The sequence below is a fragment of the Cebus imitator genome, unplaced genomic scaffold, assembly GCF_001604975.1.
Source record: "Cebus imitator isolate Cc_AM_T3 unplaced genomic scaffold, Cebus_imitator-1.0 Scaffold69, whole genome shotgun sequence".
Taxonomy (NCBI): domain Eukaryota; kingdom Metazoa; phylum Chordata; class Mammalia; order Primates; family Cebidae; genus Cebus; species Cebus imitator.
The window spans coordinates 2,911,978-2,929,786 of NW_016107384.1; the positions used below are offsets into that span (position 1 = coordinate 2,911,978).

General features: G+C 38.9%; 1 pseudogene; it reads right to left on the reverse strand.

Moving 5' to 3' along the window:
• The window catches only part of LOC108306025, a 62,455-nt pseudogene that overhangs the window by 15,323 nt on the left and 29,323 nt on the right, over window positions 1-17,809 (reverse strand).

The window sequence follows — 17,809 nt, forward strand, 5'->3', positions numbered from 1 at the left end:
TGCCTGCAATGATCAGCAAACTAAAAAGTTAACACATAACCTGATAAATGGTCATTGTTTGTGATTTAAAAGAAGAGTAATTTTTAGGAATAGATACTAACAGCACTGGGAACTCTGTCTCATCCTCACATCTTTCGAAAGGCATTTCTAAGTATTAAAATCCTTTCCTCTTGAAATACCTCAAAGCAGTGAATATTTACTAAAACATCAAAATTAGTAGGCAGTAATGAATTTCTGAGCTTCACAAGGATATTATGTGGTCAGTGAGTTTGAGGGTTTTTTCTGTAAGTCAGTGGGACCTATAAACGTTTCCTTTGGCTGGTCAGAGAAGCAGGCTGAGAAAGGGGGAATCTTACTGAGGGCTTTGTGAGTAGCCTAGTAGCAGGTGCACGTGAAAACATTAATGGTCAGAATAAAATGTTCGCCCCTTAACTGTTCCTCACTGGTAATCATTTTCATTATTTCCTCTCAGTGACCTTTCATTTTCTCAGTTTTTCTCTGATAATTAGGTTTCTTAAATTAAAAAAGGTAGGGGGAGAAATGGTAAACTCAATAGAAGACAAACAGGAATTGAATGTGTGCATTTATTTTTTAATATGTTTTAGCAGAACCTATATGTACCCGCCCCCCGACACATACACATCTTTGGGCTTGAGGGTCCTTGCTGAGACGTGGGTTTGAGGGAGATAGCACGCATGGGGAATGGTAGAGCCTGCCCTCACCTGCCAGCATTGCTGTGGGGAGGCACTCTCTGTCGAGCGCTGCTCTAGCAGACCCACCAAATCCCATGTAAGTGGTCAGAGCACAAATGAGGCTGCCGGTGGGTAGTCCTACCCTATTCATGAGCTCTTTCAGAACAATTTTCATTACTTTTTTTAAATACTGTTTTTGGCAAACACTTGATACTTGAAATAAAAAATGCATGAGTCACCTACTGGGATAGGCACAGTGTGTGGTTCATTGAATTTAGCTAAATTGTGAGTCATCCATCAATAGTCCTCTTGGTGAACATACTTGTAATAATTTCACACATTACAAACAAAAATAGGTATGATTTTCAAGATTCTTGAAGCTGTTTCCCTTAGGGATTCTTTGGATTGTGTTTAGAGTTTTTTTGTGTTGCTAGGTGGTGAGAAACTTGTCAGCCTTGTTTTCAGATGGATTCAAGGCTTGTGTCTCTGTCACGTGGTAAAAGAACTTTGGTTTGGGAGGCTGGAGCAGAGTATGAAGCTGAGAGTCATGAAGTGAGGGAAACAGGAATTAGTGATCAATATTTGTCCTTGTCAGATCATGGACTTTTAAGATTGATTTTGGCATCTGAAAAATGTTTGGCTTCACTCTCAGGACAGAGTTAGAGCAGTAAATGCACCTGTGGCGTCCCCCCACCCTTTTTTCTGATAGGAGAGAGCCAAGCAGGGTGGTTATGTGTCTGTGCACTACTGCCCTCTGTTGGATGGCACTAGAGTTTCTCTGTACCCACGCCCCAGCTGAATGAGCGCTCCTGGTTGGGGGGCAGGTGACCCAGGCAAATATATCAGTATTGGACTAAGATCAATTTAAAATAAAAAATAGTTGGCCTTTATAAGCTAAGGGAGACCTCTCTCTGGGCAGAGAAATAAGAGTGTAGAGTTTCTGACCTGTAGGGTCCTTGCTTCAATTCTGGTGGCTGCCAGGTAAGGGGCTGGCATCTGCTGCTGAATGACAGGACAGACTTTGTGATTAAACTGCTAGATCTTTGGCTTTTCAGTAAGTGAAAATAATCACAAGATAAAGTATCCTTACTTGCATTTTTCCCCTTTCATAAGTGAAATAGGGCATAAAAGGGCTTTGGCTTTCCACTACACCCAGAGGTGAAAGTTTTTATATGGGTATAAGAAGAACAGCTAAAATTCTTTGCAAACTATGGCTAAAGTGCCCATGTCAGTAAGATGTATACAGTGACTCAGGACACTGGCTGGGAAGTCTGCTTCGTTTTTGCAGATTCCTCTGCCCTCCTTCACCTTCTCCAGGGTAGCGAGAGTGTGTCCAGGCAGGAGCCTTGGGGGTCATGTCCTGCCACATTGGCTGAGTAACTTGGGAAAGCTGTCCGACCAAAAGTGCCTCATTTTACACATTTTTTCTCATGTGTAAAAGGAGGCATTTGAAATAGATGCTATCTCAGGGTAATTTCATTTCCGAGGTGCAATAAATTATCTTTTCTTCCTAGACGATAATGTAAGCACAAAGAACAAAACTATTTAAAGACCACACACATACTTTCTCAAACAAATCACCTGCCTTTGGAAAAGCAACGTGCTCACTGAGGTAATTCAGCACCCGGGCCTGAGGTGGTGGGAATTGCTTGGGTTGGCTTGCTGCTCTCCAGGGAGCTCCTGTGCCTGCCACATTGGACAAGCATCCTTGCCCAGCGGCGCAGAGTCGCTAAGGCCAGCAGATGGCGCACTTGCACAGTCCACACATTTTCCAGGTTCCCAAGGTAAATGGTACTCATTAACATCCTGAAATAACACCCACTGATGTTTGCACAAATTGCAGCATTTTCCAGGCCACTAAAACCACGGCACTTCGTGAGCTGGAACATTTGCTAATATTTAAAATGGTTAGAAAGATTGTTAATCTATAATACTTTTGAGTGTTAACAGCCTCTTAAAACCTACGCATCAAAAAGCCCTTAATAAATTGGCGTATTTTTTTTACGTGGGGAAATTAGGGCAGAGAGTCAATTAACTAAGATCACAGCAGAACTAGCCCAAATATCCAGACCACACACCTTGGTGATCTTTCAGAATTTGTTGTTCCTCTTGTCTTTCCTTTCTTTAATGCCCACTTCTCTTGGCTGTGGAGGGGAACGTGTGGGTTGGCCAGGGATATGGAAGAGGAATTGACATCTTCTGCACCTTGGGGCATTGCCACCTACCACAGTCATCATAACTCCGGATCACACAACCTGTATTAGGAATACCTGTGATAACAAGAACTGGCATTTATTGATTACTTCCTTTGAGCCAGGCGTTGTTCTAGGCATTTCTCACACATCAATCATTTAATCCTTCCAGCAGCCCATAAAGGAGGCAGAGAGAGTAAGTAACTTATCTAGAATAACAGATCTTTGTATTTTTCTAGGTTCTAAAAGCAACAATTACTTCAAACTATCTTTTGGTGGTAATCACTCTTTCACCCCAGATACTTTCCAGCTAACAGATCATTGACTGATTTTTACCTTAATTTTTAAATTATGAGAAATTTATTGGCACTTTGGTGATATCGTGTAAGTAAGTCTTGGTTATAGTAGCTTGTAATGTTATTATCAGTGTAGAAGATTTCCTCCCACAACCTTGTGCTTAGAAGGAATGGTTCACCAGAAATGGAAAGAAAATGTAAATGAAATGGGGAAGGTTGGCAATTTAATCCTCAAGTAATACGTATTTTGCAAGTGTTCACTGAATCCCTTAGTCACAAAGCAGCATTAGAGGTGTGTTGGTGGGTTTCATTCCAACAACATTTGTTTGTATCAAAAACATACATAGTGGTTACTGCATACCAGGCACAAATATGAGTTCACCTAATTCTCCTCACAACTATGACGCGCCCCTTTTACAGATGAGGGAACCAAGATTCAGAGGTAAGAAACATAGCTAGTAAGTGGTAGATCAAGATGTAAACCAGCCCCTGGCTTCTGATCGATGCTCACAACCACTAGGCTGTGCTACCCCTTTCAGTAGGAAGCAGGTATGCTGGAAGGATATAGAGTAATTTAACCAAAGATAGAAACAAACACTTACAGTGATTTCCTCCTAACAGAAATCCTTATATAGCAAATAATCCCTCCCTCCCTCCCTTTCCTTTCCTTTCTTTTCTTTCTTTTGACAGAGTCTCGCTCTGTTGCCCAGGCTGGAGTGCAGTGGCACCATCTCGGCTCACAGCAGCCTCTGCCTCCTGAGTTCAAGCGATTCTCCTGCCTCAGCCTCCTGAGTAGCTGGGACTATGGGCACACGCCACCAAGCCTGGCTAATTTTTGTATTTTTAGTAGAGATGGGCTTCACTATGTTAGCCAGGCTGGTCTCGAACTCCTGGCCTCAAGTGATCCACCTGCCTTCGTCTCCCAAAGTGCTGGGATTACAGACATGAGCCACCATGCCCGGCCATTATATAGCAAATAATTTCTAAAATAAAAAGTGAGACTAAAAATAGCTAAGTTATCTGCTAGCCTTGATAACAGAGAATAGGAATTATAAAGAACAAGAAACTGTAGGGAGACCCACAGATGTTTCGTTTGTTTTTGAGACAGTCTCACTCTGTCCTTCAGGCTGGGAATGCAATGGTGTGATCTTGGCTCACTGCAACCTTTGCCTCCTGGGTTCAAGTGATTCTCATGCCTCAGCCTCCTGAGTAGCAGGGTCTATAGGCTTGCACCACCATGACTGGCTAATGTTTGTGTTTTTAGTAGAAATGCATTTTCACCATGTTGGCCAGGCTGGTCTCAAACTCCTGGCCTCAAGTGATCTTCTTGCCTTAGACTCCCAAAGTGCTGGGATTACAGGGGTGACCCACCACACCTGGCTTTTTTTTTCTTTCTTTTTTTTTTTTTAATGAGTATTGAAGTTTGTGATACTTAGAACAATAATTAGTTAATCATTTTTACTGAAGACTAAGCAAAAGGAAGTTGCGTTATATCACAGTTGTGTGTGAGTGAGTATCTGTTGTCTTTCTCCTTCCCTTTTCTGTAAGGACACCATCCTTCATGGCACATTTCCTAGGAGAAAAACCTTCTCCAATTATAAGGTGCATGGGAATCAGCTGTGGATCTTGTTGAACTCTAGATTCTGATTTGGTGGGTCTGGGATGCAGCTCCAGAATCTGCATTTCTAACCAGCTACTAATCCAGCTGGTGTGCGGCCTGCTGAGAGTGGCAGGACTCCTTCCCTTCCTCCTCCTGTCTGGGTCTGGGGTTGCCAACGACGGTGCCTTCCACATCACATTCCTTCTACCTTCTGCATAGGAGTGTTTGTCATGTGATCCAGATTTGAGTAGATAGGATTCGTATCTGGAATTTGGCTCCCTGCTCCCAACTCATATACCTAGGAGAACCCTGGCTTCAGGAGGAGGCAAGGAAACCAATTCACTTAGAGCCACAAAAAGAGAAAAGGAGGAGGGGGAGAGAGAACAGGGATGACCAGATGACGTACTTTGAGTTCTGGAGCCCCACTCTATCCAGGAACACAAGCCACTAAAGTCCCTTTATGCTTAAGCTAATACAGTTTAGCTAATATAGTATAGTTTAATATAATATCGTTTAATATAATATAGTTTAAGCTAATATAGTACAGTTTCTGTTACTTGCAATGTAAAGGGTTCTGCTTAATACAGAAGTGATTTAGATTTGATATAAAGGAGAATCTTTACTCTAGCAGGAGATGCTTGCAACTCTTGCTAAAGACCATTAGGAACAGAACAGATACTGAGGTTATTTTGGGGAGACTTGCAAGAATAATATTAAAATATTTAATAATTAGCATAGCATGGATGCTGACCAGTCAAAACAGACACCAGCCACAATGACATTCTGGGAATGCCCGCCTTGGTTACCTGGATGCCATTTGCAGTAGGTATAGGGTCTGCAGTATTTTTGTGTTGTGAATGATATGCCCGAATTCTTTAGGCATATAATTTTGCCACAGAGGCTTTTGTTAATGCTTTAAAAGATACGATGTCCTCTTTTTTTTTTTTTTTTTTTTTTTTTTTTTTTTTTTTTTTTTTTTTTTTTTTTTTTTTTTTTTTTGACAGAGTTTCGCTCTTGTTACCCAGGCTGGAGTACAATGGCGCGATCTCGGCTCACCGCAACCTCAGCCTCCTGGGTTCAGGCAATTCTCCTGCCTCAGCCTCCTGAGTAGCTGGGATTACAGGCACGCGCCACCATGCCCAGCTAATGTTTTGTATTTTTAGTAGAGACGGGGTTTCACCATGTTGACCAGGATGGTCTCGATCTCTTGACCTCGTGATCCACCTGCCTCGGCCTCCCAAAGTGCTGGGATTACAGGCGTGAGCCACCGCGCCTGGCCTACGATGTCTTCTTTTTTATAAACTATAAACTTCCATTTTCCCCCAATATTTTTATACAGGGTGCATTCATTGTGATGTCAAGTGATCATTTTTGTGTTTTTTAGAATAATCTTCTGAACGTTCTTCTATAAAATTAATATATCTAGCCTTTATTTAAACAGAACTATCTTATATTATTCTAAATGTGTTAAGTTGATAATTGATTAATATTACAAAATGGATGCCTTTAATCTTTAGGAATTCTAGAATGTTAGATGAAGTCAAGAGTGATATTACAGTTTGGTTTTATTTAAACATGGTAAAAATATACCAAAAGAAGCCAGAGTCAGTTTCCTGGAGTTACAATTATGGTGGATTCTACGTTTAAAATATGCTGTTATGGGCCGGGCAGGGTGGCTCATGCCTGTAATCCCAGCACTTTGGGAGGCCAAGGCGGGCAGATCACGAGGTAAGGAGTTTGAGACCAGCCTGGCCAAGATAGTGAAACTCCGTCTTTACCAAAAAGAAAAAAAAAAAAAAAATAGCCGGGCATGGTGGCAGGTGCATGTAATCCCAGCTACTTGGGAGGCTGAGGCAGGAGAATCACATGATCCTGGGAGGCAGAAGTTGCAGCAAGACTGCGCCACTGCATACCAACCCCTGTGGACAGTGTGAGACTTTGTCTCAAAAAAAAAAAAAAAATGCTGTTATGAAGAAAAGTGTGTTAAAAAGTACAAACATACAGAGAAAATACAGTAAGATAGAAGGAATAAATTCAATGTTTGACAGCAGAGTAGGATGATTATACTTAAACATATATTATACTCAGGTGACAGACACCCTAAATACCCTGACTCATTCACTACCCATTGTGTGTAACAAAATATCTGATGTACCTCACAAATTTACATTAGAAATATTCTATTAATCTCACCAGGAGTAGAATACATTTCTGTGGGTTGTGGATTAGTGGATAAGGGGAATAATGGTGATGGAAAAATCCTGGAGACGCTTAGGCCCAGTGGCTCTTTTAATGCTTTCTTTGCTTACTTAGTTTAGAGGCGGGAGCATTGTATTAGAAGCCCAGAGACCTGGCTTTTAGTCTGACACCTCCCTGAATTCCACCCTGCACCCCCACCTCACCTTCTTAGTTCCCCCTTCCCCCACCCACCCTCAAGCCCCAGCTTTTGTTGTAGAACAGCATTAGTAGAGTCTATCAGAGGGAAGAAGCTCTTTCTAGGCATAAGATGCTATACATTATTCTGAAAGGGAACAGGCGAGCTTCTGAGCAGAGGCTAAGATTCTCCAAGAAAGAGTCTAGAGGCCTTGATACAAGAAAGCAGGATTCAGAGCAGCCTGGCATCGTTCCAGTCTGAAGTATGGGGTGGCTCCAAAATTGGGGACTGTGGAAATATATTACAAGGGATCTGTGGATCTAGAACATACATCAGACCCTGTGAATGTACTGAATAAATACCTCGCACGTATTGTGCTACTGTTTTCTAATCTATGGAAGTGCTGTTTTAATGACCAAATTGCAATTGTTAAAAGAGGGAATGAATTCATAATAGCTTTTTCTTGTATTTTTTCTTAATCTAAAGACCTAAACTCTAAAATATAAAATGCTAACTCTAGATCATACGGCAGTCTCCTCCTTTAAAAGTTAGAGCATGTAAAAAAAATAAGTCTGTGAAACTTTATAGGTAATTTGGATTTTTTTAAAAAGTGAAAGCTGAAATTCTTTCAGTGGTGAATGTGTATGTGTGTGTGTGCGTGTTCTTTTAATTCCCTGGATTGATCAGAGGGTGCTCTCTCTCCATCCTTAGGACTGCGAAGAATTACCTAGAGGCAAGACAAGAGCTCATTAATTAAATATTTCTGTGCTGGACACTCATCTGCCTGACAGTTCTCTCATTATGTGCCCCTGACAGGGGGACTAGTTGTCAGCAGCTGATGTAAAATAATTTTCTCGCCATTATAACTACATGAGCAAAGTCTTGAAAGCAGTTCTTCATGTCTATTAGGTAAATCATTTGAGGGAAAAATGGTTTTGTGCTGAAGGGAAGGTCAGAACATCTCGTGGAAAATCTTAAATAATTTGTTTTTTAAAATAAGAAAAAAATGGACTTTCTCTAAATATAAGTATCTTTTTAAAAAATATACGTATATATATTTTATGGCACTTTACGTTCTGGGGTACATGTGAAGAACATGCAGGATTGTTGCATAGGTAGATACATGGCAATGTGGTTTGCTGCCTCCATCCCCATCACCTATATCTGGCATTTCTCCCCATGTTATCCCTCCCCAACCCCCCACTGTCCCTCCTCTATTTCCCCCAAGCAGACCCCAGTGTGTGATGCTCCCCTCCTTGTGTCCATGTGTTCTCATTGTTCAACACCCACCTATGAGTGAGAACATGCAGTGTTTGATTTTCTGTTCTCATGTCAGTTTGCTGAGAATGATGGTTTCCAGGTTCATCCATCTTCCTACAAAGGACACAAACTCATCGTTTTTTATGGCTACATAGTATTCCATGGTGTATATGTGCCACATTTTCCCTATCCAGTCTATCATCGTTGGACATTTGGGTTGGTTCCAGGTCTTTGCTATTGTAAACAGTGCTGCAATGAACATACATGTGCATGTGTCCTTATAATAGAATGATTTATAATCCTTTGGATATATATCCAGTAATGGGATTGCTGGGTCAAATGGAATTTCTATATCTAGGTCCTTGAGGAATCGCCACACTGTCTTCCACAATGGTTGAACTATTTTACACTCCCACCAACAGTGTAAAAGTGTTCCTGTTTCTTCACATCCTCTCCAGCATCTGTTGTCTCCAGATTTTTTAATGATCGCTATTCTGACTGGCGTGAGATGGTATGTCAATGTAGTTTTGATTTGCATTTCTCTAATGACCAGTGATGATGAGCATTTTTCTTTCTTTTTTTTTTGAGACGGAGTTTCACTCATGTTACCCAGGCTGGAGTGCAATGGTGCAACCTCGGCTCACCGCAACCTCCGCCTCCCGGGTTCAGGCAATTCTCCTGCCCCAGCCTCCTGAGTCGCTGGGATTACATGCACACGCCACCATGCCCGGCTAATTTTTTTTGTAGTTTTAGTAGAGACGGGGTTTCACCATGTTGACCGGGATGGTCTCGATCTCTTGACCTCGTGATCCACCCGCCTCGGTCTCCCACAGTGCTGGGATTACAGGCTTGAGCCACCGTGCCCGGCTGTGAGCATTTTTCATATGTTTTTTGGCCTCATATATGTCTTCTTTTGAAAAGTATTTGTTCATATCCTTTGCCCACTTTTGAAAGGGCTTGTTTTTTTCTTGTAAATCTGTTTTAGTCCCTTGTAGATTCTGGATATTAGCCCTTTGTCAGATGCGTAGGTTGCAAACATTTTTTCCATTCTGCCGGTTCACTCTAATGACTGTTTCTTTTGCTGTGCAGAAGCTCTGGAGCTTAATTAGATCCCATTTGTCTATTTTGGCTTTTGTTGTCAATGCTTTTGGTGTTTTAGTCATGAATTCCTTGCCTATGCCTATGTCCTAAATGGTTTTGCCTAGGTTTTCTTCTTGGGTTTTTATGGTGTTAGGTCTTATGTTTAAGTCTTTAATCCATCTGGAGTTAATTTTAGTGTAAGGTGTCAGGAACGGGTCCAGTTTCTGCTTTCCGCACATGGCTAGCCAGTTTTCCCAACACCATTTATTAAACAGGGAATCCTTTCCCCATTGCTTGTTTTTGTCAGGTTTGTCAAAGATCAGATAGTTGTAGATGTGTGGCATTGCCTCTGAGGCCTCTGTTCTGTTCCATTGATCTTTATCTCTGTTTTGGTACCAGTACCATGCAGTTTTGATTACTGTAGCCTTGTAGTATAATTTGAAGTCAGGTAGCGTGATGCCTCCAGCTTTGTTCTTTTTGCTTAGAATTGACTTGGCTATGCGGGCTCTCTTTTGGTTCCATATGAAGTTTAAGGTATTTTTTTCCAGTTCTGTGAAGAGGGTCATAGGTAGCTTGATGGGGATAACATTGAATCTATAAATTACTTTGGGCAGTATGGCCATTTTCACAATATTGATTCTTCCTAACTATGAGCATGGAATGTTTTTCCATCTGTTTGTGTCCTCTCTTATTTCCTTGATCAGTGGTTTGTAGTTCTCCTTGAAGAGGTCCTTTACATCCTTTGTTAGTTGTATTCCTGACTATAAGTATCTTTTATTTGTACCCTAGGGATCCCTCTGCCTTTGCTGTCTCTTTCCTCAGGTATGTTTCTCTATTTATTCATATAGAGAATATTCTATATGCCCTGATATGCTATAACAGAAATACCAAGTGTGACTAATTCAGTTATCTTTAGTGAATATTATAAACTGAGAAATTTGGCACTCTTTCTGGCCTTTTTAGTGGGCAGGATTTCTGGGTACATTTTCAGTATTCTTTTGCTTGATGAAGATGAGCACTTTTAAAATCCAAATCCATGTCTATGATCCATTTTTTCCTGCAGCTAACTCCAGTTGAAAATTTTGCTCTGTGATTTCTTTTTATTAGGTTGGTGCAAAAGTAATTGCAATTTTTGCAGCCTCTGGTTATTTGGTCAATTATTCTGGTTCCAACTAATCACATCTTGTTTCCATAGTTCATTTAAATGCAGTAAAAGAAGGCACATCTTGAAATGTAAAAAGTCACCAAAGATCTGCTTTCAGAAAAGCACTGGATTTATAGTTTTACAAGCCAATTCCTTAAAACTTCAATGAAGGAGATACTATTTTAAATATTTCAAAGTTTCACAATGCATTTTGAAATCACTCTGATGGCCAAAGAAAACAACATATGAAACTTCAATACAAAGATACCTTGGTGCCTGCCCACATCCCATGGCGCAAGGGTGTGTTCTGACTTTGCTATACCCAGTCTGTCATTTCTTCTGCCTCGGGCTTCCCCGAGCCCTGGGAACTTGCTCAGCCTGCATGCAGGAGCAACCCAGGAGGCGCAGGGGAGTTAATGTCCCCAAAGAGAACTATCTGCCATTGGGGTTGAAACTCAGTAAGGAGGCATTCCAGTGTACATGGTACACAGTTCCTCTGAGGGCCTCCAAGGGGAATTGAGCCCCAGCTGCCCTCAGTAGTGATCAGTTCATCAATGCACCTGTCTTGTCTTTTCCTCTGTCTCTGTCTTGTCTCCCCACTCCCTCACCTCAGTTTCCTGGATCACCTCTGAAGTAGATTACTGTACTAATGTCTCTATATAAGGCTCTGCTTTGGGGAGGATCCTAAACCAAGGAGTGGAGGAAAATAAGTTTACTGAGAAAAGTAACTGCTGTAAACAACTAGTATTCATGGGACAGGTTTCCAGCAGTCAGGGGCACCATGCCGCAGAGGCTTCTGCTTTGAGTCAGCTGCTGGGCAGGATCCAGGAACCTCAGCTGCCATCCCACTGTTGCTGCTGCTGTTGGCTACTGCCACTTTTGGTATTACTGTTGCCACTGTCAAGTTTAGACTGTCCTTGCTGCTCTGCTGCTATCAGAGATACCATCAGAAACTGGAAATAGGAAGAGGATTGCTTCTTCCATCCTCCTCCAGTCTTCCAGTCTTCTACCAATGCCTTCCATTGGCAGAACATACTGGAAGCCAGCTGGCAAGAGTAGCTGGAAGATGCAGTTTTTGGTGTTCCTGTCTTCTTATCATATGTATCAAAGCACAAAATGTTGTGAATGAGGTCTTAGAGCAGAATGATTGGCTATATAAAACCTGTAATCAAAATCATCCATAACTGAAATTCTAGCTTTTTAAGAGTCAGGGACAAGCCAAAGATTCAAGTTATCACAACTCTTTTTTTTTTTTTTAAGTTTAGGGGTACATGTGTAGGTTTGTTATATGGGTAAACTTGTATCATAGGGGTTTGTTATACAGACTATTTCATCACTCAGGTATTAAGCCTAGTAGCCATTAGTTACTTTTCCTGATCCTCTCTCTCCTCCCACCCTCCACTTTCCAAGAGGCTCTAGTGTGTTTTGTTTCCCTCTATATGTCCATGTGTTCTCATTATTTAGCTCTTATAAGTGAGAACGTTCAGTATTTGGTTTTCTGTTCCTGCATTCATTTGCTAAGGATAATGCTCTCCAGCTCCAGCATGCTCCTGCAAAGCACATGATCTCATTCTTTTTTTAATGGCTGCATTGTATTCTGGTAGCCACACTTTCTTTATCCAGTATGTGAACCACATTTTCTTTATCTAGTCCACCACTGATGGGCATTTAGATTGATTCTATGTATTTGATGTTGTGCCTAGTACTGCAGTGAATGTACATGTGCATGTGTGTCTATGATCTATTGATTTATATTCCTTTAGGTATATACCCAGTAATGGGATTGCTGGGTCAAATGATAGTTCTGTTTTTGGTCTTTGAGGAGTGGCTACACTGTCTCTACAATGGTTGAACTAATTTACACTCTCACCAACAGTGTATAAGCATTCCCTTTTCTCTGCAACCTCGCCAGGACCTGTTATTTTTTGACTTTTGATTAATAGCCACTTGGACTATTGTGAAATAGTATCTCATTGTGGTTTTGATTTGCATTTTTCTAATGATCAGTGATGTTGAGCTTTTTTTCATATGCTTCTTGGCTGCATGTATGTCTTCTTTTAAAAAGTGTCTGCTCATGTCCTTCGCCTACTTTTTAATGGGGTTTTGCTCTTTTCTTGTAAATTTGTTCAAAGTCCTTATAGATGCTGGATAGTAGGCTTTTGCCAGGTGCATAGTTTGCAAAAATTTTCTCTCATTCTGTAGACAACTCATTTTTTTGAACAGCGTTACTGATATGTACTTCACATACCATACATTCTTGGATAATGTGCAACTACAATCAATTTTAGACAGTTACATCACCTCACAAAGAAGCTGTGTACCCCTCATCCCGCATCCCTCCCCCTACCCCCATATCCCTCACTCTACCACACCCTTAAGGAACCATTAATCTATTTTCTGTCTCCATAGATTTCTTTATTCTGGACTTAAGTATAAATGTAATCATACAATATTTGTTCTTTTGTGACTGGCTTCCTTCACTTAATGTTTGCAAGGTTCATCCATGATTGTGGTATTTATGAGTACTTTATTATTTTTTATGGCTGAATAATAGTACATTGTAGGATTATACCATATTTCACAAGGTTTACTTAACATTTTCCTTTAAGTTGTGACTAGTTTAAAAATAAGCCCAAATCTTGGGAAGTTAAAGATAAATTATATTATCCTTATTTTCTAATTATAGAATTGTGTGCCTTGGAAAGCCAAAAGGATTAAGCAAAAATGATTATAACTAGAGAGTTCTGCATGGTGACTTTCCTGTATACCAACCAGTTAACAAACATTGTGAAAAACATTTCATTTATATCTACAAAAGCTTCTATACTTATGAACAAAGGTCAGATGCAATGTATAGGACACACACACACACACACACACACACACATGTCTTCTCAGAGACATGCAACTTCTATAAATGAGAAGCCAACATGTACCTGGAGTAAAGACAATATTGTAAATTGAGTGTAAATTAATTTATAAATATGTTACTTTTGTATCAAAATCCTAATATGTAATACAAAACCCAGAAGCAGAGTTAAGTATGTATAAGACAATTGCATGTGATAACAGTGTAATTACAACTCATCATTATTATTGAATGGGACACCTGACTAGTGATTTTCAACCTTATAGTCATCAAAGTTCCTGGTTGCAGACAGCAAAACATATTTTAGTAAATTCGCTTCTGCCTAAATTAACTAAGTTATTAGGTAGCCTTCAGAATCTCCAGGAGAACTGGAAGAAAGTAACTGCCAACCTAGAACTTTTTACTCAGCAAAAAATATCTTTCAAAGAGAAGGTAGAATGAAGATATTTCCAGACAAAAACCTGAGGGAATTCTCCACAAACAGGCTTGCACTAAAAATAAAGTATCAATTGGAGGTCTTTAAAAAAAAAAAAAAAAAAAAAAAATTCCAGACAGAAACACAGAAGCATAGGAATAAATGAAGAGTGACTGAAGAGGCTAATGGAACAAATATAAGTGAATGTTTGCTATATAAACAAAAAATGGCTCACGAGGTTTAAAATGTATATATAATGAAAATAATAATTAAAAAGGTGGCAGTGGGGTAAATGGAGTTAAAGTATGCTAAGAATCTAACATTGTCTGAGGAGTAATAAAAGAATTAGTTTGTACTCTAAAATCAAGAATGCATGCTGTCAAGGAGGGTGACAACTAAAAGAATAGTAAAATAATATATAATTAACAAGTTAATGGGGGAAAATGGAACAACAATATACCTAATTAATTCGTTAAAGACAAGAAGAAGAGAAAAAGTATCATAAAACAAGTTGAAGAAATGGTAAGTAAAACAGGAAAACAAACAAGTTAGTAAATATGAACCCAAATTTATCTGTAAGTACATTTAATATTAATATACTAAATTCTCCAATTAATAAAGTACCAAACCATATTAAAAATGAACTCTGCCCAATTATATTATACTTAGAAGGGATACATCTTGAATGTAAGTACAAAGAAGGATTGAAAATTAAATGAAATCCATAGAAAACCTAAATAAAAGGAAGTTATTTTGATATCAACCAAAACCAAACATTACTATAATCAAAAAAAGATATTTTAAAATGATAAAATGGTCAAAGAACCCCAAAATAAAGCAATTATAAATTTGTGTGCATCTAATAACCTAGGTTCCAAATATAGAAAGCAAATTTTTTATAACTAAAATGAGAAATGGAAAAATCCACAATCATACTGAGAAACTCTAAAACATGTCTGTCAGTAATTGACAGAACTAAAAGATAAAAAAGTCTCACAAAACTCTAAGTATATAGAAGATTTATTAATATGATTAATGAAACTAACAAAATCAATGTCATCCATAGATAGGATACTGTAACCAACAACTGCAGAGCATGGAACATCATCAATATCACACATATGCAGAGCCATATAGCATTTCTCAACACATTTTAAAAGACAAAAACTGTACAGATATGTTCTTAGGCCTCAGTGCAGTTAAGCTAGATAACAACAGAGAGATAACAATAAAATGCCCAAATGTTTGGAAATACACTTCTTAATTACACAAGGGTTAAAGAAGACTGTACAATGAAAACTGGAAAATATTTTGAACTGAATGATAATGAAAATATGATGTAGCAAAATGTACTGTAGAATATAAAACCATGTAGAAGGGAAAATTTTTAGCTTTAAAATGCTTATATTTTTTCACTGAAAAAGTCATGATCAAAGTATCTATTTTAAAGAAATTAGAAATGCTACAGAAAATTGAGACCGTAAAAGACACAATAGAATAAAAATGCCAAATTTGGTTATTTGAAAAGATTAACAAATTGATAAACTTCTAGCAAGATTGATTGGGGAAAGGATAAGAGTGAAGACACAAAATTACTGATATCAGAAATGAAAAAGAGGAGATCACTGCAGATTCTATAAAATTAATAAGAAAATAGGTTATTTCAAAGAACTTTATGTGAATAATTTTGAAGATGTAGATAAAATGGACAAAGGGCTAGAAAATAGCAGCTTAGCAAAAATAATACAGCTAGATATGGAAAATCCAAGTAGTCTTATAGCCATTAAAACAAGTTGAATATCTTTCCAAATGGAAACCTATAAGCCTAGATGCTCAACTTCTAACCTTCATTTACAAAGCATCATTCTTAAATTCTCCCAGTGAGCAGTAATACTTAACATGTTTTATAAGGCCAACATAACCTTCATACTCAAATGTAATAAAGACACTGTAAGAAAATACAACCAATCTTTCTGTGAACTATGATGCAAAAATTCTAAATAAAACATTTGCAAATTAAATCTATTGATTTATAAAACAACATATATCTCAAGTTGCTTAAATATTAAAAATATTAAGGTAACTTACAACATGAAAGAATAAAAAAAACTCAGAAGATACAGAACAAACATTTGACAAAATTCAATGCTTATTTTATTAAGAAAGCTTAGGAATAGCAGTAACTTCTTTAATTTGAAAATATATGTCTTTAAAAAACAAAAAATTAGCTGAGTGTGGCCGCACATGCCTGTGGTCCCAGCTACTTGGGAGGCTGAGGCAGGAGAATCACTTGAACTTGGGAGGCTGAGGCAGGAGAATCACTTGAACTAAGAAGGCAGAAGTTGCAGTGAACTGAGATGACGCCACTACACTCCAGCCTGGGCAACAGAGCAAGACTCCATCTCAAAACAACAGCAGCAAAAACAAATAAACGTATAGCAACTTCATACATATTGGTGAAGTATTGAAGGTTTTCTCTTTGATATCAGGAAGGAGACAGAGCCTAGTTTCATCACTACTATTCAACACTTTCTGGGAATCCTAGACAGATAAAAAGGCAAATAAAAGAAATAAAAGTTATAAAAATTGGAAATAATAAACAATAATCTTTCATTATTTGCAAGTAGCATGATTATGTGTGTAGACAATCCAAACAAATCTGCAGAAAAACTGTTAGAATTAATAAGTGAACCTAGAAAGGACCTTATATATGATGTCAACATGAAAAAATAACAGTAAGCAATTGGAAAACAAAATTTTAAAAATATCACCAAAAACATTAAATAACTAGGAGAAAAATCTAGCAAAAGATGTGTAAGACTTCTCTGTAAAACATTATAAAAACTATAAAACTAAATAAGTAAAGAGACATGTCATTTTTATGTATTGGAAAACTTTTTTTTTTTTGATGAGTCAGAGACTCTTGCTCTATCACCTAGGCTGGAGTGCAGTGGCTCGATTTTGGGTCACTGCAACTTCTGCCTCCCAGGTTCAAGTGATTCTTAAACCTCAGCTTCCCAAGAAGCTAGGATTACAGGCATCCGCCGTCACAGCCATCGAATTTTTGTATTTTTGGTAGAGATGGGGTTTCACCATGTTAGTCAGGCTGGTCTCAAACTCCAGATCTCAAGTGATCCACCCACCTTGGCCTCCCAAAGTGCTAGGATGACAGGCATGAGCCAATGCGCCCAACCTGGAAAACTAAATATTGTAAAGATATAAATTCTTCTAAATTTATCTATGTAGATTCAGTGTGATTTCAAATAAAGTTGCAGTAGACTGTATTTATAACAAAACTAGGTGGCATGGTGTGCTAGGGATGGAGATGTGCCACACAAGGAAGACTTGCTGCGTAGCTGCAAGTAGCTGTTAGCTACTTCCAGAGCTGTCTCAGCTGCAGAGAGCTGCCTTACCTGGGATCATACCAACCCAGGGCAGCCCACATGCAATGACAGAATGAGATGAGGTATAAACTCCTGGCCCTTTTGGCACAATATGGGACAATTCTGACAGCATTCAACAGTCAGGTTCTGGGAGAGGACTAAAATTGGGAAGGAGCACATGGAGAAGCTCCAATACTGGCAGACAAGCTCTCTTCCTCCCGCTTCATAATTGCATCATAGTTTAATTGCATCGTAATAGTCTCTTCTATAAATTTCTTTCCTTCCAAAAAAATTTAATCTTTATTTTAGATTCAGGGGATACACGTGCAGGTTTGTTATCTGGGTATATTGCATTATGCTGAGGTGTGGGGTACAGTTGATCCTGTCACTCAGATAGTGAGCACACTGCCCAATAGTTTGTCAACACTTGTCCTCTTTCCTTCTTCCCCACCCAGTAGTTTCCAGTATCTATTGTTGTCATCTTTTTTTTTTTTTTTTTTTTTT